This window comes from Siphateles boraxobius, unplaced genomic scaffold (assembly GCF_051911475.1).
Source record: "Siphateles boraxobius isolate OS27281-9 unplaced genomic scaffold, OSU_SipBor_1 22, whole genome shotgun sequence".
NCBI classification, from domain to species: domain Eukaryota; kingdom Metazoa; phylum Chordata; class Actinopteri; order Cypriniformes; family Leuciscidae; genus Siphateles; species Siphateles boraxobius.
In genome coordinates, this window is record NW_027508833.1 from 5314368 (window position 1) to 5324174 (window position 9807).

Genomic DNA, 9807 nt, shown 5'->3' on the forward strand with positions numbered 1-9807 from the left:
CTAGTACTGCTCATTTGGAAAACATCCAATAGATGGCGCCATTTCAGTAGAAGAAGACAAGTTTCAGTAGAAGAAGACAACCAGTGACACTTAAACTACGTTTTCTTTTCTCCATATTTATAGTCTATTATATTTAGTTGCTAAGTTCTTTTCTTCTCATGGCTTAAAGAATGTTTTAATCTAGGGATGTCAAACTCAGTTCCTGGACGGTCACAGCCCTGCAGAGTTTAGTTCCAATCCTGCTTCAACACGCATACCTGTAGTTTTCAAATTAGCCTGAATAAAAGCCTTGACATCCCTGTTTTAATCAATTATTAACTGTTAAAGGGATAGTTCCCCCAAAAATTGTGACGTTATTTACTCACCCTCAAGTTGTTTCAAACTTGTATGAGTTTCTATCTTCTGTTGAACACCAAAGAAGATATTTTAAAGAATGTTGGTAGCCAGACAGTTGACGGTATCCATTGACTTCCATAGTAGGAAAAAGAATACCAAGTCAATGGGTGTCGTCAACTGTCTGGTGACAATCATTCTTCAGAATATCTTCTTTTGTGTTCAAAAGAACTCACGTTCACATGTTGTCATGTCGCCATGACACATCAAGAACATTTTATTTTTTATTATTTTTTTTATTATGGCAACAGCAGAGTAGAAATGGCATAAAATACTGCCATTCACTTTGAAAACAGCTGACTGTGACGAACAGGACGGCCGAGGGACGTGAGAGAACGGCGCGAGGCCGGTGGTGCGATTGATAATGAGCAACACCTGTGAGCACACCGGTCTCGCATCTCTCACGGAGGAGCGGAAGCATAAAGGAGGAGCGACGACGTTGATGATCGAGAGAGGAACAGGCCTGATTTTAGTTGTTCTGGTTTTTGTATTTGTGTTTTATTTTAGCCAGCAGTCGTCCGCGAGGGGCTGCTGGCCGTTATGTTTTAGTTTGGGTAAGCCAGCAGTCGTCCGCGAGGGGCTGCTGGCGGTATTTTAGTTTGTTTTTTTTATTTTAAATAAAGTTTATTTTGATTGTTCGCCGGTTCCCGCCTCCTTCTTCCCTGAACATTGCTACACTGGTGCCGAAACCCGGGAAGAGGGAGGAACGCGCTGTCAGAGAGTCCTCGCCGCTGTGGGGAATCCGCGGTGTCATCGAGCATGGTGCGCGAGTCGCCGCCGCTCGCCGTGGGCCGGAGCCTGCTGCCATCCGCCAGAAGGGGAGGAGCAGGGAGCGGGGGACTCGCGGCCATGGACGCTCGAGGCGGTGCGCTGGAGAGAGTTGCCGGTTGGACGGTCGAGCTCGCTGCCGGCCGCCTGTGTATTGGAGGGGCGGCTGCCATCCGGGAGGGAGAGGAGGAGTCGCCGCCGCTCGCCGTGGGCCGGAGCCTGCTGCCGTCCACCAGAGAAGGTGAGGTGCAGGGAGCGGGGGACTCCTACCGTCTGCCCAAGGCACCCGAGGAGCCGTCGCCGTCCACCGGGCGGCGGAGGGGCGTCGAGCCGTCCACCGAGGGCCATCCAGCGTCACCGCCAGGCACCGCGGAGGAGATCGCCCAGCTGGTGGGGGACCAGATGGCAGCGCGTTGTGGGAACCGGACCATTTTTTTTTTTTTTTTTTTTTTCTCTCTCCCCTCTCTCGATCTGTCGCTCCTCATGCTTCCGTCTCCATTTCCCTCGGCTTGTCGGTCCATACCCCCCAGGGATCGCCGCCGCCGGGGGGGAGTAGGCACAGGCTCGTGGGTACCCCCCGGCCTGTGAGGGGCGATGGGGGTATGTGACGAACAGGACGGCCGAGGGACGTGAGAGAACGGCGCGAGGCCGGTGGTGCGATTGATAATGAGCAACACCTGTGAGCACACCGGTCTCGCATCTCTCACGGAGGAGCGGAAGCATAAAGGAGGAGCGACGACGTTGATGATCGAGAGAGGAACAGGCCTGATTTTAGTTGTTCTGGTTTTTGTATTTGTGTTTTATTTTAGCCAGCAGTCGTCCGCGAGGGGCTGCTGGCCGTTATGTTTTATTTTGGGTAAGCCAGCAGTCGTCCGCGAGGGGCTGCTGGCGGTATTTTAGTTTGTTTGTTTTATTTTAAATAAAGTTTATTTCGATTGTTCGCCGGTTCCCGCCTCCTTCTTCCCTGAACATTGCTACACTGACGAAAAGCTTAAATGAAGGCATTGTATATAACCTTAATGTCCAATGTTAAAGTTTGTTTCTACGTTTGACATACGGTAGCTCTACACTATGTGCATTGGAATCTTGGAAGTGACATCAAATTGCGTGTCTCGCCGAGGTTGGGGTTGATCGAGCAGGTCGAATGTCTGACTTTGAGTGGCGTTCCATACGTTATTTCCAATATTTCTTGAAATATCATCTTTTTATGTTGCACAGAAGAAAGAAAGTCATACAAGTTTGGAACATAGAGTGAGTAAATGATGACAGAATTAAAATTTTTGGGTGAACTATGCTTAAGATGCTTTCTTAACTGCTGTTTTCTCACCACTGTCATTTTTGCTGGGATTTTATTTTGTTAAAATAACATTTAGATATTGCTGTAAACAGAGTTCTCTCAGCAGTGTGGATGATGTTGAGACGTTTGTTAAAATGTATATTGCTGCAAAAGGTATTTCCAACTTCTTTCTAAGTGAAGAACAAAAAAGAACTTTGCCTTGAGTATATCGGGGCGTAGAATCACCTTCAGTCACTTATATGTTATGTGTGTGAAGTTGCTGGCTGCAGTTCACTTAACGGCCACCGGTGTCGCTCATAACAAGGGTTTCTGAATTCTACATATAGCCCCTTTAATATAAATTGAAGAAACAGATGTAACTTGAAATAATCATAAAAAAATATAGGCTATATACAGTTTCTGTGGTAGAGAAAGATAACATAGTGAAAACATAGATATCATAAAATAAAAGGAAAAATCCTGTGATATTGATCCTTTATTGAATTAATACATTTACAAATGTAAAACACTACGATACAATAACCCATGCAAAAGTAATTCTTGCTAAATCCATTTTTCCAAGCTTAAGAATCTCATAACCAGGGCAGATGTCTCCTGCCAGCATGTTTGTCGCTCATTCAGTAAATGGGCTCCTCTTAACTGGGAAAGAGAGTTAATAATTTTCTTCCTGTCGGAAGGCTAGCACATCTATGTGAAATATCTCACTAAGATGACAAACTCGGTGAGCAGGATAATGACAGTAGCATTTCGGCTTTACTTAATTCTTGAAGCATTTTTCTCCCCTTTTATTTTGTGGTGTCCATTTATGAGTTACTCATTCATTAATCCATTTGAGTCATATCCAACTCTTGGTGATTTTATGGGCCATCTTTTGCAGTATGCAAGAGACTGTCCATGAATATGAATTTTCTTTGGCAGTTATTTTTCTGGGGTAGTTCGCCAGGTCTTTCCCCAACCCTCCACATTACATGGCTTGGGACACACACACTCACACCACGGACAATTTAGTGTTTTCATTTCACCTAAAATTGCGTGTTTTTGGGGAAAACCGGAGCACCCAGAGGAAACCAACGCAGACAAAGGAAGAACATACAAACTCCACACAGAAAGGCCTCCTGACTCATATACGGGACTCGAAACCGAACCTCCTTGCTGTGAGGCGACAGTGCTACCCGCTGAGCCACTGTGCCGCCCTTTACGAGTTACTACAGATCTCTACAATTCTCTTCAATCTGAAATCAAACATCCTCTTCCATCATCATTGTTTCCACGAGCCAGGAGCTTAACCAGGCAGAACTGTCCCCATAAGCGGGAATGCTGTCTTGGGGCCTGTGATCAGAGAGGCCCACTAAGGGCCCGGGGGAGAGGGGACCCACCCATGTTAATGGTGTCCCAAGCCCCTTGAGTTTTAGCAGCTTCACTCCTTCAGGTTGCTTTACGTGAATAGTCCCTGTAATTAGTGTACTGTAAGACACCTGCGATGAAAAGTGTCTGCTAGAGGGCAAGTAATTACAGACATGCAAAGTAAACAGTGGCATCGGTATTTTGTTGTCTTTCAGGCAACGATCCAAAACATGTTTTTGCATGGATGTTCTTTCTGTCTGTCAGGGGTCTTTTGCTGAACTTGAATTCATGGGATTGTGGTACCCTTGAAGTCATCAAATTGGGCACCACTGGTGTAAAACTGACTCCACCAGATGTCATAACTTACTGTACGTGTCATGGCTAAGAGCTTGTTTAAAGTTGTTTTATAGTAAGTATGGCATGTCACACTGCAGGGCATTGTTGTCATTGCTGTTAACTCTCTATATATACAGTATTTTAGTGTAACATTCTATGCAAACAAACATTTGATAGAAAAAAAATGCAAAAATTATAAGTCATTATAAACTTGATTTTTCAAATTTGTAAATAAAACAAAGGTTAGTGGAGTAAGTTTTACAAGAAAATACTATTTCAGTTTTTCTACTTGTTACTTGCCAATTCTTTGTTATTGTTTGTTAAATTAATTAGCAATTTCTGAGTGAAAATTGTCTCTAATACATTTTAAACCTGTATGACTTTGTTTTATCTGCAGAACTAAGATATTTTAAGAAATGTCTTTGTGTTTTTGTCCACACAATGGCAAGTCAAACCATTTACTTCAAATACGTATCTTCTAAATCAGCCTCAAACTGTATGGGGTCAAGAAAGGGGTCCTTGATTCAAAAGTTTGAGAGAGCCTATAGTCTAAATGACTACTTTTCGGCAGTTCCATAGTGCTATTTGTCGGGGGTCATGAATTGGCAATCCTTGTAGGCATCATTGGCCTTGTTGAGTGTAAACAAGTGAACATTATCTGAAAATTCTGTCATTTACTCGGTTGTTTCAAACCTATGAATTTCTTTCTTCTGCTGAACTCAAAGGAAGATATTTTGAAGAATGTTGGTAACCAGACAGTTGATGGACCCCATTAACTTCTATAGAAGGGGAAAAAAATACTATGGAAGTTAATGGGGTCTATCAACTCTCTGGTTACCGACATTATTCAAAATATCATCTTTTGTGTTCAGCAGAAGAAAGAGAAACATACAGGTTTGAAACAACTTGAGGGTGAGTAAATGATAACAGAATTTTCATTTTGAAGTGAACTAATCCTGAAAGATTATGATAAAGATGAAGAAACAACAAAATAGAAGTATACCTCAAGACTGAACCTAATCAAAATACATGTTAGAACATGATCTTGGAGTTAGAAATAAAAAGACCCTAAACGGAATAAAGCCAACAGAGAAGCAGAGAACCAAGTGAAAATATTTTCTTGCGTGCTGAAGACCCTTTAAATTGTGCAATACAATACAACCCAGGGCTTACTTTTGAGAACACAATCTGAGGGCCCATTTTAAACTACAAAGATCTCAAGCACAAGATTTGCTTAAAGGGGAACCTTAGTGATGTTTTCACCAGTCCGACAAATCATCACCTTTAGGCAATATCCTAGATAAGTCCTTAGGATGTCTGCCAAACAAATATGTCGTGCAGTGGCTTTTAGAAACCCAGTTATTAGTTTCTGGTTGTCGTGATACAAATAATCTAGTTCCAGCATGTCTTCTGAAACTTTTGTAATGGTATGCCCATAAGCTGTGCTTTAATTACAGCATACAGTAAAGCTCTGTAGGTGAGAGCACTACAGAGCCTTTACAATAAAGATTTAGCTGACTTAGCAAAGTAAGGTTCTGTCAGCATGAAGTTTGTGTATAGTTTAACTGCAAAAGACAAGCCCTAACAGCTTGTTTTTTTAAAAATATTGTTTGTGATCCTATTGTCACAGACAGATCACCCGTTATATCAGCATGCCAAATTATTTTAAAATGAACGCAATCAACCTTTATACATTCACCAGCCACTTTATTAGGTACACCTGTTCAACTCATTAACGCAAATATCTGGTCAGCAAATCACATGGCAGCAACTCAATGCATTTGGTACATGGTCAAGATGACCTGCTGAAGTTCAAACTGATCAGAATGGGGAAGAAAGAGGATTTCAGTGAGTTTGAACGTGGCATGGTTGTTGGTGCCGGACGGGCTGGTCTGAGTATTTCAGAAACTGATGATCTACTGGGATTTTCACACACAACCATCTCTATAGGGTTTATAGAGAATTATCAGAAATATTCAGTGAGCGGCAGTTCTGTGGGTGAAATGCCTTGTTGATGCCAGTGGTTAGAGGAGAATGGCCAGACTGGTTCAGCTGATAGAAAGGAAATAACTTAAAAATAAGGTCCGAGGTCTGCAGAAGAGCATCTCTCAACCCACAACACATCAAACATTGAAGCAGAAGAGCATCTCTGAACACACAACACGTCCAGCCTTGAAGCAAAGCAGCAGAAAACACACTGGTGACACTCCTGTCAGATAAGAACAGGAAACTAAGACTACAATTCTCACAAGCTCACCAAAATTGAACAACAGAAGGTTGGAAAAACGTTGCCTGGTCTGATGAATCTCGATTTCTGCTGCACCATTCAGATAGGGTCAGAATTTGGCGTAAACAATGTGAAAGCATGGATGCATCCTGCCTTGTATCAATGGATCAGGCTGCTGTTGCTGTAATGGTGTGAGGGATATTTTCTTGGCACTCTTTGGGCAACTTAGTAGCAACTGAGCATCATTTTAACGCCACAGCCTACCAGAGTATTGTTGCTGACCTTGTCCAACCCTTTATGGCCACAGTGTATCATTTCATTTAATTTCATTTATTGGTTTATTTTACAGGGACAGTGCTCATTAATTAACAGTAAAATAACTGTAAATGAGCCAGAGTTAGCTCAACAGGCTAATTTTCATCTGTTGTCCCTGGCCAGTTATTATTAAGGCAACCTAAAATCAAGATATAAAAACAAAAAATGACTTTTTACAGTCCACAAATAATGACAACATAGAAAAGTAATGATACGACAAGTACAACACACAACAATAAGTAACAAGCAACATCAGCACACAACATAGGCTAAAAAATGAGAGATAACCAAGTTTGACACAAGACAATCTGCTAGCAAGCAACAATTTTCAGTAGGCAGTCAGTAGTCTAATGTGCACATATCTGATTATCAATTAGCCAGTTCTTAAGCTGACCAGTAAAAGAACGATACGTGTTTGTTTCTCTTATCAGCCTAGGCAATAGATTCCACTGTTTAGTTGCTGTTACAGAGAACGCTGACTGACTAAAGGCACTTTTTCGAGTGGGAATGGTACAGTCCCCTCTTGTAGTACCTCTAGTGACATGAGTGCCTGCTCTCTGCATAACAAATCTCTTCAGTGGAGGTGGAGCCGTGCTATGCAATATCTTATAAACTAGACAAAGGTTACTGTAAGTGATCAAGTTATCCCAACTCAGATGTCTATGGGTATTTAAAATTTGACAGGTGTGAAAACTATTAGGTTTCTGAACTAAAACTTTAAGAGTATGTTTATAAAGTCTTTCCAGTGACTTCATTGTAGACTTGTTAGCTTGTGCCCAGCTTGTCAAACAGTATGTAAAATGCGGGATAATCATGGCATTCATATATGATAGCAGTTTCAAAGTTGAATGATTCCCTAACAAATCTAAAATTACTTAAATTAAATCTAACTCGTTTGCACATACTTTTTACATGAGTTCTAAAACAGAGATTCGAATCAATCCAAACACCCAGATACTTATATTCAGTCACAACTTGCAAATTTTGACCTGATATCATTATGTCAGGGTCTGGAACGCTACATGGTCGCTTTGAAAAGAACATGCTAACCGTTTTACAAACATTTAACGTTAGACATGATCCGTCAAGCCATGTTGTGATATAGTTCATTGCACTGGTTAGTTTTAAAGCAGCTTGCTGTTTTGTGCTGCTATGTATATAAATAACAGCATCATCAGCATATAATAGAATTTGTATATCGGGACAAACTAAAGGCAGATCATTAACATAAAGACTGAACAGCAATGGCCCAAGTATAGATCCTTGCGGAACACCAGTATTATTTGTATAAGCAGTGGATTTATGATTTTGAACCTTTACATAGTTTGTTCTTCCCTTTAACAGGTTGTAGGAAGATGTATCATCTTCTGATGGATACTTCCAACAGGATAACACACCATGTCACAAAGCTCAAATCATCTCAAACTGGTTTCTTGAACATGTCAATGAGTTCACTAAACTCAAACGGCCTCCACAGTCACCAGATCTCAATCCAATACAGATTTAGGATGCGGAGGAACGGGAGATTCGCATCATGGATGTGCAGCTGATAAATCTGCAGCAACTGTGTGATGCTCTCATGTCAATATGGACCAAAATCTCTGAGGAATGTTTCCAGCACCTTTTTGAATCTGTGCCATGAAGAATTAAGGCAGTTCTGAAGGCAAAAGCGATATAACCTGTTACTAACAAGGTGAACCTAATAAAGTGGTGGGTGAGTGTTTGTTTTTAAGTATTCCCCTATTTTATTTGAACCAATTTGGCCAAACTTATAAAAAACAACCAAAATAATAGGCAATAAAATTAATAAACATTTTATTTGACTGATTTAGTATAAAATTCACTGATTACAGTTGTAATATGATACCCAATACCCAAATATGATAATCCCCGTGCAACATTCCAACATCCAATCACAGTTGAATTCTTATAATCACCGTCATATCTTACACATGCAAAGACCATTAGATCCAGCACAATACCTTACAAACGCTGCAAAAATATTTTTGATGTAAAAGCAGATGCGATCATTTGTGAGGCTCTGTACAAAAACTGCTTGATATTGCAAACTGGTATTTCTTATCATATTATTTGTATGTATTGTTGTAGTTATAAACACTGGTTTATATCACAGATAGTTTGACCATTCACTGCATTTTATTTCTTTGATTTTTTTTTAACCTGTAGCAGCTATTAATTCACAAGACTTGCACGTTCACAAAACAATTGTAACTCGCATTGCAAAATAAGGTGGATAGAAGTGCCTTTACCATATCTATTCAAATACGTAAGGTGCATAGTTCAGGTGTGTGGAATGGAATGGAAGGAAGGGGAGGTTATTAGGATCTTGAATGATGGATTTGCATGTGCTTTGGCTGGATGTTGTCAGTTAAATTATGGCAGATTATCTACATTATGTTCTGCTTGGAGTTTTTGACATGCTTCACAGTGATGACCCTGTTGCTGGGGTAAACTGTTAGAAATAGTTTTTCCTTGACCCGTTTTTATTTAATGCTGCAGAAAGTGCAACTATTGATCTATTTAAAAAAACACACAAATCAAAACATGTTTTATTTAAAGTGTTTTATTAGTTGTTTTGTGAAATAAGTTAGCAAAAGTAACATTTTCAAAGTGTGCATACTTGTATGCATATATAATGACTAACTTGCATAGTTTAAAAGTTTAATTCATTAAAAGTCACATTGAAAAAATTGTGAATTTTATTAATTTCCATTTTTAAGACATCTTTTTTTTTTTTACCTGTTCAGCAATAGTGCTCCTCTTATAAGTCTGGGATTATTTTTCAGATGGAACTAGTACTTCAAACACCAAGGGTGTAGCAAGTAATACTTAATTTACACCCTCATTCAGACTTGGTTTGGATCTGCATTAAACGGAATGTTACTGAAAACAAGCCAAAACACTTTATTGAATGAACCATTTTTACTTACACCCGCAAAAAACTCATCATGCATGGTACATAAGTTTGCCTTCTGTCTGTGTCTATTAAAGGCAAAGCAATGCCACTTTGGTTTTACATTTGAAAAATGTATTTTGGACTTTCTTAGGTATGTCATAAAATTATCACATTTTACAATGTGAAGTATTTTAGCTTCAAAGAGTTATG